At 47.3% G+C, this 15,612-nt stretch overlaps 1 protein-coding gene across 1 annotated transcript in view; it reads left to right on the forward strand.

Moving 5' to 3' along the window:
* Positions 1 to 1,666: 1,666 nt before the first annotated feature.
* The window catches only part of LOC138284362 (endogenous retrovirus group PABLB member 1 Env polyprotein-like), a 149,599-nt gene continuing 135,653 nt past the window's right edge, over positions 1,667 to 15,612 (forward strand). The window contains exon 1 of the mRNA XM_069223055.1: positions 1,667 to 2,065. The gene's annotated coding sequence lies outside the window, so the exon portion shown is untranslated. The remainder of the gene's footprint in view (positions 2,066 to 15,612) is intronic.

Raw genomic sequence — 15,612 nt, forward strand, 5'->3', positions numbered from 1 at the left:
GTTTCTGTCCCCCTTGGGGGCAGATTGGCCTCATAAAAATAGGCCAATCTGCCCAAAAGACCTTCCCAAAAAATGCCCACCCCTGGGAGCGACCCTTGCCCAAGGGGTCGCTCCCTTATGTAAATTTCAGAAAAAAAAAATCCCTGGTGTCTAGTGGGATTTCAAAAGCCGGATTGCAAGCAATCCGGCTTTTGAAACGCTGGGAGAGACTTCAAAGGCAAGGAAATACATTTCCTTCCCTTTGAAGCCTCTCCGGGCTTCCCCCACATGATTGAAAGAGAAATGCCGAGCATTTCTCTTTCAATCGCGCTGGAAGCAGAGCTTCCAGCGCGATGGGGGAGACCCTGTGACAAATCAGCACGCGCTCGCTTGCTGACGTCACAGGAGGGTGGGGGGGTGGGGGTGGAAGGGGAAGGGCTTCCCCTTCCATCCCTGCCTTTGGGGGTGTGGGGAGAAGCACACAGAGGGAGCGGGAGCGCTCCCTCTGGGCTGTGTGCCGAGGACGTAATGGTTACGTCCTCGGCACAGCAGCACTGTGCCGCAGGACGTAACCATTACGTCCGCGGCACAGATCAGGTTAAGAGCCTTTCACCCTGGAAGATCTTCCTGGCTTATCCTGGACTTGATCCATCACTTGCCTGCTATATACGCGTCAAATCATCTTGCAAACGTATACACCTACCCAGCCAAATAGTCAGTTTTATCTCTGTCGAATTTTTAAAACTTTTTCGGTTGGACTTCTTTTTCATGCTTCTCCAGTTATTTTCAAGTTCCTCAAGACCTCTAGCCCCTTCTTCAGTGCCCTTGTATTTTTCCAAGGCTTTTTCCAGCTCCTTGATTTTTTCTGTTCTGTGGCTTGTGCAAGCCTCCTTTCAGCATGAATGATTAAGGTATTCATTAATGTGTTTGAACACTCCACTGTATCTATTTGACATTGTTTCAATAAGTCAGGATCCATATCATTCAATGTTTGCAAAATAAATATTGGTAATCCTTTTGGGATTCGATTACATTCAATGTACTTTTTGAGAGTAACACTTTCCCACCATTTGTTTATTTCCATAGTGCGTGCTTTTTCCAACTCTTTCAGTAATGTTTTGAAATCAGTTCCTCTTACATTTCCTTGCATCCATGTTTTGTGAGAGACTTCGCTGCCATCTGTATCAAACATTTCACTGATGAACTCATCACGCTTTGTTCTATTTTCAGCCATTATTCCAAGAGTATTAGTGTAACAAAACGTTGCTCTAATATCTTTTTAGTTCCTTATTACTTCAAATTAGAAACATAAACTCTAGTGAATAGTCCTTCCTTTCAACCTTTCGACTGTAGATGGCAGTGCAGCTCTAATTTTATCCCCAATTCATATGGCGCTAAGGTTTCACTGTCGATGAAATTTCTGTTTAAGATCACATGTTTTCTCTACAAGAGCAGTTGTCACATTCCATTTCAAATATTTATGTGCCCATTACTATTTTTGTCCTGCGATTTTAGGTTCTGATCTCTATTTCTCCTTTTATCATCATTCATTCCCTTTCAATTTATGACATTGACCGTGGTCTGCATTATTACTTCCGGCTGACCTCACATCATGTAATGTTTATTATTTTCCCAAATTAGCACACCGTACCAGATTTCCTTCTTTAAACACTGTGGTGTTACTTTGATCCACACTGTGTTTAGTTGGCCCCGTTTCATCTATACTTTTTTTTATATTTTGGGATTCCGGACTGTGGCCGCCTCTCCTTCTACAAGTTCCCGTGATGCAATACACAACAGGATTCCTCCTTCGACGAAAGTTATAACTTCCCCCTTATCCCATTACCTGTTCTTTGTTTTGCATGGAAAAGTTCCTTTCAATCCTTGGGTCATGGCCTGGCCAGAGACAATGGACATTTACTCCGATTCAAATCAATTCCTCTGCGCCGGAAAAGAAGCCCATCCCTCATGTCTGGGTGCTGTCTCGTATGGTCCAACAACCGCATTCGTTATGGTCCTTTCCTAGGGAGCCTGCTGCACTCCGTAGCTTATTCTTCGAGCATTTCCAGGAGACGGCACAAATCCGGTAGGAATTATTGCTTTTACAAGAGATTTATTATTTCATTTCTTAACAATCAAAAGTGCAAAGTGCGAGGTATCACCTAAGAAAAATGGCCTACCCATTTCGGCAAAAGCCTTCGACTTGGCCATCCCATAGTGCAGTGCAAAACACAAATTTAAAGGAACATCCTCCCTTTTGTCCACACCTTTTTCCTAAGGGTATATATACATACAACGACCATGTAAAATGACATGTAAATGATTTAGCTTAAATTAACTTGTTTATTAGTACAACGCTCCTTTTTCCTTACAGTGTTTCTTTTGGTAAAGTGTATCACAAACTAAACTAACTAATGACATGGTTGCATAATTCATAACAACATCACAATTTTACTATGACTTATTCCCTATTTTAATACTTCTTTCTGTTTGGTAAGGTGTCTTATTTTTAGTAAAGTGCTTTTCTTTGATGATATGTTTGCGTAAGTTTAACTCTTAAATTACATTTTTACGTAATTTACAACAGTACTTTTTTTCGGTAAAGTGCCTTATTTTTAGTAGAGTGCTTTTTTGATGATATGTTGTCACAAGTTTAACTCATTAATAACACATTTACATCATTCGCAACAGTGCTTCTTTTTGGTAAAGTGGCATATTTTTTGTAAAGTTATTTTTATGATGATATGTTTTCACAAGTTTAACTCATTAATAACATATGTATTTGATGTGCAGCAGCACATGATTTGCTACCTCCCATAATTAATTATGTGTATATATATATATATATATATATATATATATATATATTTCAGTCAATCAATGCTGCACTCCCTGGGGCTTTGTTTAGCAGATTCCGTTCATCCACAGAGCAGCATCAAACACCACAAGTTTCAACATTCCGTCTTTCTCAAGTGGTTTTCATTAACATGCCTGTTATCATCTCAGAAGCATTCTGGGATTTATAGTACAAGGTACCTCCTCTCAGAGTCCTTATTCCGCTGTAGCTAATTAGCCCTTTCTCCAAAGTTCCACTTTCTGCTAATTTTGCTGACATTCAAACTTTATGGGTGATCACATTATTTCCATCATTTCTGCTCAGTGCATTTCATAATATATATATATATATATATATATATATATATATATATATATATATATATATATATATATATATCATAAAACGGCTGAAGAAGTATGCATGACATGAGACCGCTGGGCTGCTTAGAACATAAAACACTAAACTAATTCAGCCCTGCCAAGTATCATGCATCAGGGGTTACACTAATGTATTTTAATGCTGGTGTCCACGTCACCTCACTAAAATCCATTAGTTACGCATTTATAGCGGCCAGGGTCATCCCCTAGCCACCCTACAGGAGCTGCAGCCAGTGCGTCGGTAGCAGGGAACAAGTCCTAAAAAAAGAAGTGGGGGGACTAACCAACTTAGATGGTATGTTAGTGACATCATGGTGCCTGACATCATGACGTGTGACATCGCATGTGGAATCACAGGGAATAGCATCACAACCTATGACCTCTCAGGAACTGACATCACAAGAAGTGAAATCAGACCCTAAGACCTAACACCTATGTTTAGCAGGTGTAACATAAGTACATTTGCGCACATTACAATTTTTTTACAAATGAGATTTTGCATCAGGGTTGTGCCAAAAAAAGCAAAGCAACCCCAACGCAAAATCTTGATCTCAACTTTTATGTATATTTTTTTAAACCCTGCCAAAAAGAAATTGGAAAAAAGGAGAAATGTGGCAGTAAATCTATATCTTATGGAGTTGAGCTCCCTGCTGCAGAGATGTTTGTGTGGCAACTGAATTTCAGGCACTATTAATAATGGTAGGATAACTCTGGTGGTTAACACATTTGCTGGAGAGAGAAATCTGTGTTTTGTCTAGTTCCAGTTTTGAATCAAAGTAGCATAGAGAGATAATATGTCCCTAGCAAACCACATTATGTACCACATTTTGTTTTATATAAATGGGTAAGTGGGTTACTTCTTTCAACACTGAGATCCTTTTGTTACTTGCAGTTAATAAATCATAAGTCACAGTGAGCTATGAAGCACGTCACTCCTATACCTTGTAACCCTTGCTGTCTTATGTAACACATTCAGGACATTGATTTACTCACATATGATTGATTGTTCGTGCATAAAATATATGTGTGATGTAAAGCGCTCTTACACCCCGCGTTGGGATGAGTATCGCTAATGCGCTACAAAAGAAATTAAACAAAATAGTGGTATTTATATCTTTATTTGTGTAAATAATGGGACGAACCAATCCATCCGACGTTCTTACAGTGCATGTTTATTTTTTATATACAGGGTCTGAACAAAGCAAAACAACATCCCTCTCAAGTACCTTAGAAGAGATAAGCTGTGTGCCTTTGTTTCTCCTAGTTTGCTTTTAGGTGTGAGGCTTCCAATAGCTTCAATACTTCAACAAAAGGAGGCCTGATGGCCCCTTAACTTAGGCCTTTGTTATGCGCCTAGCTGGAATCTTACAAGCCCTTTCCCAGCCTGCACATCTTTGCTCGGAAGAAAAGCAGACAAACTGTAGGCTCTGCTGAATGTGCCCCCGTGTCTACAAAAATTACATCGGGGGCAAGGTTAGCATATTTCTATGGGGCATACATTTTTTGCAGGGTAGACAGCGTCCACCCTGTGAAAAAATGGGTAGATGCCATCTACCAGGGTCTACCCTCGACTCAAGTTCTGGTCGGCACTATTCTGAGCATACATGCCATCTCAATACACATTAATTAAGTCTTGGTGCGCACCATGGGATATGATTAGATATCATTAATATTCACACAACAGTGCCACACTAATGAAACAGATGATCAGTGCTGGGGTGAACCATGTAACGTGATGTAAGACACACCGTACATGGTCAGACCAACACAATGTGAATCCTAGGGGTGCGTGAGACACTTCTTTATTTTATGTCAGTGTTTTTCTAGCAACAATGAACTCTGCCCTAGTACAGAAGAATGAATACATCTTTATGAGTAGCTGAGGCTGACTTGTGTCTTTTCGGAGTGCGTGGCTGCTGTGCTTTTGTTGATAAACAGAACTGCCATCACCTGCAGACAGCGCACAGGCCACGTGGATCCAGGCGGTGGTGCTTTGCCTCTTGTTTTTTTCCGGCAAGACGTGCCTGCCCTACGCTGTCACCACAATACAGGGTTATAGTTAGCCAGAGACAGCCACTCCGGCTGCGGGCTGCAGCACCTTAAATTTTGTTTTCCTTTATGGTGCCCACCAAAGTGCCGGGGGCATAAGGGGCCGGACCAATAAACGGCACTAAAGGCCCGGTAACAGTGTTTCCTGATAGGAGGAGGGGCAATGGGGCCGAAGTGGAACCCCCTCCCCCTCAGGTGGGTAGGAGAGGGGTGAAGGGCAACGGTGACAAAAGCCAGCAGAGCCTGTGAAATTGCCGGCCAATAGGAGGCTGAGCATGTTTTGAAAATGTGCCCATACTAAAAGGTTGCAAATGCGGGGTCAGCCACTGATTTGGGCTGGGACAGTGTCCCTGGATTTTGTAAGACCCACCTCCCTTCACCCAACAAACAAGGACTGTTGCAGCATGGCGGTGAAAGAGGCAAGTGATTGGAGTTTATGGTGTTTTTGAAAGGCCACCGCAGCGTGACAGACTGGCTATTTACCTTGGGAGGCCTCACAGCGGTAAGTTGTTCATAGAGGGGAACAAGCACAGAACACTGCATTCGCAGCCTGGCCCACTGGTTGGCGTTGGAGTGTGACTTTTAAAATTAATATTAACATGAAAAGCTTGCAATATTATGTGTAATGAAGCCGCATAGAAGATATGTTAACTTGGCAGAAAAATAATGTATGCGTTTGAAATGTGCACACGGGGAGTGGCCACCAATGTATGCGATGATTAATGAAACGGACTAATAATGAATTAACAATGTACTAATGTATGACTTTGTATTAGCATTAAGAGTTCTGTATTCGGTTATGCTAAATTAATCACTAGGCCTTAGTTAGCAAGGGTCTGGGCCTAGCAAGGGTCTGGGCCTAGCTTCCTGCTCTCCTGGTCTGGAGCGACCCTTGACCAGAGGGTAGGTCGCTCCCCCTGCCGCTGCAGCTCCACCAGCCCAGGCTCCTGAAACCTCCCAGCAAGTCCTGCTAAAAAACAGTCAGTACTCCCCCCGCCCAGCCCTTCGCCCGGCCCGCGCTACTCACCTCTTCTTCTGTACCTCTGTCTTCTGCCTTCCGCTCTCCCCTCCTACCTCTCTCCGCACCTCCGCTGTCCTTCTTCCCTTCGCTCTCTGCTCCTCTTCTGCTGTCACGACTCACGTGCTGCTTGCGCCTGGAGTTTGCAGATCTTGAGGCGTGGATCTTGAGGGTTCGACTTTGGCCCAAAAAGGGGCGACTCTTTCTGGTAGCCACGGTGCTGTAGGCGAGGAAACGCCAAGGACAGACCGTGACCGTGAGAAAGTAGCGCCAGAGGGAAAAAACCCCTTCAGAAGAAGAGGAAAAAACCTCCCAGATGATTCGCAGGGGATTCCTGGAACAAGAACAGAGGAACAGGAATCAAAGGAACTGACGTAACACAGAAATGGCGAAATCCAGAGCCAAGGACTAGGAAATCAGGAGCGAGGACACTAACTGAACAGAGAGTGTTGCAGCGCAAAGAGGAAAAGAAAAACCACCCTTAAATACCATAAAACAGGAAGTGACCCACAGGAAGAAAAAGGACACCATCTTGAATAGGGAAAAGTAGATAGAATAGACTGGAGCAGAAACCATAGAGAATAGGGAAAGGAGGAATGCTGGGAAGACAGAGGTAACCTGGGAAGGGGAAAAGACATAAAGGACAGAGGAGAAAACAGACCCAAAAAGGAAGAAAGACAGAAAAGAAGAAAAGGGAGCCCCAACAGGTAAGAGGGGTCAGGAGACCCCAACAAGACGGAGGGAGAGCGCAGCGCGAGGCCCCCAGTAAGTCCTGGGGCCTCGCAGGGTGCAAGAAAGGCTCGGGGCGCGCCGCGTCTTAGAGACGCGGAGCGCGGCCCGAGCCGAACGCGCGGCTTGTGCCGAACGCTCGGCTCGTGCCGCGCGGTGCGGCGCGACAGTAGGCCCCCCTCCCGAAGGCCCTGGTTTGAAAGGAAATAAACGGTGAAAGCGCTGAGTCAGAAGAGGAGCATGAACCGAAGATGCATCTTCCCAAGAACACTCACTGAGAGGATAACCCTTCCAATGAATCAGATACTGCAGACGGGTGTGAAAAAGACGAGAGTCACAAATCTCCTGAACCTCATATTCAGGAACATCATCCACTAAGACAGGAGGAGGACAGGAAAACTGACGGGAGTACGGATCTGGTACATAAGGTTTGAGTTGGGAGACATGGAAGACTGGATGAATCTTCCATGTGTGAGGCAAGTGAAGACGGACAGTGACAGGATTAAGTAACTGGAGAATACGGAAAGGCCCGTAATAGCGAGGTGTGAATTTGTTCTGAGAAAGACGTGAGGGTAAGAATTTAGAAGAAAGCCAAACTTTATCCTGTGGATGGTAGTCCGGAGTGGCCCTACGTTTCTTGTCTGCTACTTTCTTCATATATCTCTTGGTGTGTAAGAGATTAGAACGAATCAGTCTATGGATTTGTAGAAGACGTTTGGAAAAATGAGTAATAGCGGGTAAGGGAGTGGGAGACAGAGAAGAAGTAGGAAAAGAGGTAGGATGAAAACCATAAGAACAGAAAAAAGGAGTGGTCTTGGAGGCACTATGGACTGAGTTATTATAAGAGAATTCAGCGATAGGGAGATAAGTGTTCCAGTTGCTTTGAGTTGAGTTGCAAAAACAACGAAGGTATTGTTCTAAGCCTTGGTTCAGACGCTCGGTCTGTCCATTGGTCTGAGGATGGAAGCCCGATGACAGAGCTCTATCGATGTTTAGTGTCTTACAAAAATACCTCCAAAACCGGGAAATGTACTGAGGTCCTCTATCAGATATAAGAGTATGAGGAAGTCCATGAAGACGGAAGATATGTTCAATGAATATCTGGCTTAATTCTTGGGATGTAGGTAGCTTTTTCAAGGCAGTGAAGTGAGCCATCTTAGTAAAAGAGTCCACAGTGACCATGATTACCCGGTTTCCTGCTGAGAGTGGTAACGAACACATGAAATCGGTGGAGATGGTGTGCCATGGAGTTGGCGGAACCGGCAAGGGCTGGAGTAAACCCGCAGGTCTGGTTCGGGGAATCTTGACTTGAGCGCATGTGGGACAAGCCTGAACGTATGTTTCAATATCCTTTTTCCAAGTAGGCCACCAGAAAAATCGTGATAACAGTTCTTGTGTGGCCTTGATGCCTCTATGACCAGCAACCGGTGAATCATGACACATTTGTAATGCCTTTTCTCTCACTCTGTTAGTGGGAATGAATAACAGATCGTGATAATAATAGTATCCTTGTCTCTTATGTAAAAGAGGCCTTAAGTTCTCTATTTCATCATCAGATAGATTGGGGTACTCCAGTTGTACCTCCTCCAGAAAAGACTGGGCTACCCCAATGATCTTACTGGGTTCCAGTAGGGGTTGAGCTGGGACAGGAGTACAATCTGGATAACGACGCGATAGAGCATCAGCCAGAATGTTTTGGGAGCCAGGAATATATGTAATGTAGAAATCATACTGGCTGAAGAAGAAGGCCCAACGAGCTTGACGACTATTTTGGCATACGAAATTTCGTAAACATTGTAAGTTTCGATGGTCTGTTCTCACTTCAAAAGGTTCCTTGGAACCCATCAGAAACTGCCTCCATTCAATACAAGCTGTTTTCAGAGCCAACAATTCTCTTTCCAATACTGAGTAATGTTGTTCTGCAATAGAGAGTATATGAGACAAATAGAAAACAGGATGTTCAAGACCATCGTCCTCTTGTTGTTGGAGTAGAACGGCACCAATGGCCTTTTCAGAAGCATAGGTGACGACAATAAATCGTTTGTTGGTCTCTGGATGTCTTAAGATGGGAGCTTGTGTAAATGCCTTCTTTAATTCCTGAAAAGCTGTTTCAGCAGTTTTAGTCCAGACAAACCCTTTAACAAGATTTTCCTTCTTTAAAGTGTGAGTTATATGGCTAGTTTGTTTAGCAAAGTCTGCGATGAATTGTCGATAGAAGTTCGCCAATCCTAGAAAGCATTGTGTTTCTTTAATGGAAGATGGAGAAGGCCAATCTAGGATAGCTTGTACCTTTTCTTGATCCATGGCTACTCCGGTGGTACTTAAATGATATCCTAGATATTTGACTTCCGTCTGGTCAAACTCACACTTTTCGGGTTTGCAAAATAGTTGATGTGCCCGGAGTCGTTGAAGGACTTGTTTAACATGGGAAGAATGGAGTTCGGGATTTCTGGAATAAATAAGAATATCATCAAGGTAGATTACAACTGTCTGATTCAGGAGATCCGAGAATACTGAGTCCATAAATCTCTGAAAAATTGCCGGGGCATTAGTAAGACCGAAAGGCATTACCCTGTATTCAAAGTGACCAAATGAAGTCCTAAAGGCCGTTTTCCACTCATCTCCTTCTTTAATGCGTAAGAGGTGATAGGCTCCCCGTAGATCTAGTTTGGTAAACCGTTGGGCCCCTCTGACTGCCTCTAAAATGTCCCTTATGAGAGGCAAAGGATAACGATCTTTAATAGTTATTTTATTCAGGCCTCGAAAATCCAGGCAAGGGCGAAGGTCCTTTGTCTTCTTGGGTACGAAAAAGAGAGGAGCCCCGGCCGGAGAAGACGATGGAACAATAAGACCACTTTGAATATTTTCATCCAAATACTCCTTTAGTACTTCCTTTTCAGTTTCCGTGAGGGAATACATCCTGCCAAAAGGAACGATAGTGCCAGGTTCCAAGGGAATAGCACAATCGTAATCTCGATGTGGAGGTAACACAGGTTTGGAAGGTTTTTGGAAGACGTCTTGAAAATCCAAATAGTGTTCAGGAACTCCTTGGACTGTATTTATGGTCGAACCGGTGGTACCCTCCGTGATTATTGACCTCTTAGGCGACCAATACTTGTCTGAAGCAAAACAGTGCTCGTGACAGAACTGTGAAGACAAGGAAACCGTCCGGGTAGCCCAGTTCACATATGGATTATGTCTGATGAACCACGGGATTCCAAGAATGATGGTATGGTTGGGGGAAGTTATAAGATCAAAGGAAATGTGTTCCTGATGGTTACTGATCTGTAGATTCAGCATCAGGGTAGTTGTATCTACTGGACCCGATGATATCAAAGATCCATCCACCGTGTGAACTTGTTCTGGAACCTCCTTAGGTTGTATAGGAACTTGTTGAGTGGTGGCCCACTTCTTATCCATATAAATGCCACTAGCTCCACAATCTAGTAGTGCCATAGTCTTCTCTTGACGGCCATCAGGTAATTGTAACATTACTGGTAAAATGAACAAGGATGTGGTATTGTCGTTGAAAGAACTGATGGAAGGTATAGCTGCTAATCCCGTCCCCTCCCTTCTTACAGAGGACGGGAAGCGGCGTTTCCCGATGGCCTTGATGGACGTACTGGACAGGTACGCAGTATGTGGCCGGCAGATCCGCAGTATAAACACAAACCCTTCTTTCGTCTATCTTCTCGTTCGCTAGGGGAGAGAGGGCCTCGAGTTGTATCCACCTGCATGGGTTCTCCTTCGGTGTCTCTGACAGGAGGGCGAGGTTCCTCAGAACGATGCGGAAAAACTCGTGAGGTGCTTGGTTGAAAAGACCCTCTGCTTTTTCTCTTCTCTGCTCTCCGTTCCTGAAGGCGATACTCGATGGAGAGGGCTTGATCCATCAGGCCACGAAGATCTTCCACTCTGGTGGAATGTACTAGTTCGTCTTTGATTTCTTCTTTGAGTCCTCTACGAAACAAAGTCACCAAAGTACGTTCCACCCAGGTGGTCTCTGCCGCTAGTTGACGAAAGCGTGTGATGTATTGAAGGACATCTTGTGAACCTTGATGAATATCGCATAAGGCCTCTTCTGCTGAAGCCTCCAATCCCGGACGACTAAACATCAGCTTGAAGCGGTTCACAAAGGCGGAATAATCCGACAATACCGGATCGTTAGATGATACCATCGGGGTTGCCCAGGCCAAGGCAGGACCAGATAAGGCACTGATGAGATAACCCACTTTTGTTCTGTCATGGGAGAATTGGGTGGGTCGGAAGGCAAAGTACACTGTCAAGGAGTCAAGGAACTCTCGCAGCTTGGTTGGTTCACCCGAAAAACGATGGGTAGAGGCGGAGAGCGTCGGGACATCACCACTGCGGAAAGCCAAGGCCTGTCGCAGCGCAGCATTCTCACTGCGTAGTTGCTGTAATTCTTGAGCTTGTTGCTGAATTGTAGTTAGCAAAGTTTGATCCGGATCCGCCGCAGCTACCACAGTGTCTTCCATGGTGTTAGAAGACGTCGGGATGGTTTGGCGCTGCAATCTGTCACGACTCACGTGCTGCTTGCGCCTGGAGTTTGCAGATCTTGAGGCGTGGATCTTGAGGGTTCGACTTTGGCCCAAAAAGGGGCGACTCTTTCTGGTAGCCACGGTGCTGTAGGCGAGGAAACGCCAAGGACAGACCGTGACCGTGAGAAAGTAGCGCCAGAGGGAAAAAACCCCTTCAGAAGAAGAGGAAAAAACCTCCCAGATGATTCGCAGGGGATTCCTGGAACAAGAACAGAGGAACAGGAATCAAAGGAACTGACGTAACACAGAAATGGCGAAATCCAGAGCCAAGGACTAGGAAATCAGGAGCGAGGACACTAACTGAACAGAGAGTGTTGCAGCGCAAAGAGGAAAAGAAAAACCACCCTTAAATACCATAAAACAGGAAGTGACCCACAGGAAGAAAAAGGACACCATCTTGAATAGGGAAAAGTAGATAGAATAGACTGGAGCAGAAACCATAGAGAATAGGGAAAGGAGGAATGCTGGGAAGACAGAGGTAACCTGGGAAGGGGAAAAGACATAAAGGACAGAGGAGAAAACAGACCCAAAAAGGAAGAAAGACAGAAAAGAAGAAAAGGGAGCCCCAACAGGTAAGAGGGGTCAGGAGACCCCAACAAGACGGAGGGAGAGCGCAGCGCGAGGCCCCCAGTAAGTCCTGGGGCCTCGCAGGGTGCAAGAAAGGCTCGGGGCGCGCCGCGTCTTAGAGACGCGGAGCGCGGCCCGAGCCGAACGCGCGGCTTGTGCCGAACGCGCGGCTTGTGCCGAACGCTCGGCTCGCGCCGCGCGGTGCAGCGCGACATCTGCAGCCCTCTTGCTGCATGTTCTGCTCTTCCTCAGCCCCGCTCCTCTTCCTCACCGCGTTCTCTTCCTGCTTCTTTCTTCATCTGTGGTCTTCTTCTGTGTCCTTCTTCTGTGTTCTTCTGTGTACTTCATCTGTGTTTCTTCTCTCTCCTCTGCACCCGACCTGCGTGTTCTTTCTTCTTTCTTCATCTGTGTTCTTCATCTGTGTACTTCATCTGTGTTTCTTCTTTCTCCTCTGCACCCCGACCTGCGTGTTCTTTCTTCTTTCTTCATCTGTGTTCTTCATCTGTGTTCTTCTTTCTCCTCTGCACCCCGACCTGCGTGTTCTTTCTTCTTTCTTCATCTGTGTTCTTCATCTGTATACTTCATCTGTGTTTCTTCTTTCTCCTCTGCACCGCGACCTGCGTGTGCTTTCTTCTCTCTTCATCTGTGTTCTTCTTTCCTCCCTGCACCCCGTCCTGCGTGTTCTCTCTTCTTCTTTGTCCTTCTTCTGTGTTCTTCATCTGTGTTCTTCGTATCCTCTGCTTCTCAGGTCTCTCCTCATCTGCCTGACTCCTCTTCCTTGACTCTTCTCTCCTCCTCTTCTTTACCCTTCTTCTTGGCTCTTCTCTCTTCTGTTCTTCTGTTCTTGACTCCTCTCTCCTCTTCTTCTTTACCCTTCTTCCTGGCTCTTCTCTCTTCTGTTCTTCTGTTCTTGACTCTTCTCTCCTCTTCTTCTTTACCCTTCTTCTAGGCTCTTCTCTCTTCTATTCTTCTGTTCCTGGCTCTTCTCTCTTCTGTTCTTCTGTTCTTGACTCTTCTCTCCTCTGTTCTTCTGTTCCTGACTCTTCTCTCCTCTGTTCTTATGTTCCTGACTCTTCTCTCTGTTCTTCCCTACTCCGAGGGTAGGTCGCTCCCCCTCCCCTATCTCTCTTCCTTACTCCCCTCCACCTTTAACCCCCCCATCTTACTTCCTTACTCCCCTCCACCTTTAACCCCCCTCCCCTATCTCTCTTCCTTACTCCCCTCCACCTTTACCCCCCCTCCCCTATCTCTCTTCCTTACTCCCCTCCACCTTCAACCCCCCCTATCTTACTTCCTTACTCCCCTCCACCTTTAACCCCCCTTCCCCTATCTCTCTTACTTACTCCCCTCCACCTTTAAGCCCCCCTCCCCTATCTTTCTTCCTTACTCCCCTCCACCTTTAACCCCCCCTCCCCTATCCTTTTCTCCCCTCCCCTCTACCTGACCCCCCCACCCTCCGCTTTCCCGCTGCCACCTCCTGCTCGGCCCGCCCCCCCTGCTCCCATTCGTCGCCCCCCTCCCGTCCCCCGCCCCCTGCCCCCAGCTGACCCCTCCTCCCCCCCTCCTCCCTCTTATGGCAGCCGCTGCGCGGCCGCGCGCGGCAGGCGCGCCGCTGGCGCGCCAAAGGCAAGCCCGTCTGTGCCCGTCCGTGCCTGGACCGCGCCCAGCGCCACGACCCCTGGCCCCCAGCACTCCCAAACCCTGCAGCACCGCTACAACCCCATCACCCTCCACGCCCTCAACCCGGGGCGCTCCAGCACCTGCTTCCAAGCCAACCCGAAACGTACCCACGGACCCTTCGCATGTCACACCTGCAAACTCTCCTTCCACCGCGAAACCACCACGTCCGCCAGCCCACGCACCAACAACCACCTCAAATGCATCCTGATCAACGCACGCTCCGTCCACAAGCACGCCATTGAACTATGGGACCTCCTGGACTCCACTGCACCGGGCGTCGCCTTCATCACTGAGACCTGGATGAACGCCTCTTCGGCCCCCGACATCGCCATAGCCATCCCCGACGGCTACCAGATCTCCAGGAGAGACCGCACCAACCAAGTAGGAGTAGGAATCGCCATCATCTTCAAGGACTCCATCAACGTCACCACCTCCACCGAAGACACCCCCCTCGCCGCTGAACACCTGCACTTCCAGATCCACACCGACCCCAGGACCACCCTCAGAGGAACTCTCATCTACAGACCCCCTGGACCACGCGCCCTCTTCAGCGACTCCATCACTGACTTCATCTCCCCGCACGCCCTTGCCTCGCCGGACTACATCCTCCTCGGTGACCTCAACTTCCACCTGGAACAGAACAACGACCCTAACACCACCGCCCTGCTCGACAACCTCGCCAACCTCGGTCTCAAGCAACTGGTGAACACTCCCACCCACATCGCCGGACACACGCTTGACCCCATCTTCTCCGCCAGCAACCACGTATCCTTCAGCCACTCCTCCGCTATACACTGGACCGACCACAGATGTGTCCACTTCACCTTCCGACTCGAGACTCACCACCTCCGCACACAACCCATCCCACGCCGACATTGGAACAAAATCCCAGCGGAACAGCTTCTCTCCACTCTCAGCGACAAACAACCCACCTTCTCCACCGACCCCAACGACGCAGCCCTCAGCCTCACGCATTGGATCACCAACTGCGCAGACAACCTCGCTCCCCTCAGACGCCTCCCAAGACAGACCAACACCAAAAAACCCCTCTGGTTCACAGACACCCTCAAGGAATCTAAAAAAAACTGCCTCACCCTCGAGAAAGCCTGGCGCAAGGACCACACCGCAGATAACATGGCTGCCCTCAAGAACGCTACCCACGAACACCACCAACTGATCCGCGCCACCAAAAGAAATTCCTTCACAGACAGACTGGACAAGAACACCCACAACAGCAAAGAACTCTTCAACATTATCAAAGAGCTCTCCAACCCTAACGCCAACGCCATCACGCCCTCACAAGACCTCTGCAACTCCCTCGCCACCTTCTTCCATCGTAAGATCACCGACCTACACGACAGCTTCGGACACCAGACCCAGCCAACCACCACAGAACCTACAACCCCAGCCATCACCCTCAACGCCTGGACTCACATCAACACGGAAGAGACCAAAGCCACCATGAACTCCATCCACTCCGGTGCCCCCTCGGACCCCTGCCCACACTTCATCTTCAACAAAGCCGACGACATCATCGCCCCGCATCTCCAGACCATCATCAACAGCTCGTTTGCTTCTGCCACCTTTCCCGAGAGCTGGAAACACGCAGAAGTCAACGCCCTACTGAAGAAACCTACGGTGGACCCCAGCGACCTGAAGAACTTCCGCCCCATCTCGCTCCTCCCCTTCCCTGCCAAAGTCATAGAGAAGACCGTCAACAAGCAACTTACCAACTTCCTTGAACACAACAACCTACTCGACCCCTCTCAGTCCGGATTCCGAGCCAATCACAGCACAGAAACCGCCCTCATCTCAGTC

This window comes from Pleurodeles waltl, chromosome 3_1, assembly GCF_031143425.1.
Source record: "Pleurodeles waltl isolate 20211129_DDA chromosome 3_1, aPleWal1.hap1.20221129, whole genome shotgun sequence".
NCBI lineage: Eukaryota > Metazoa > Chordata > Amphibia > Caudata > Salamandridae > Pleurodeles > Pleurodeles waltl.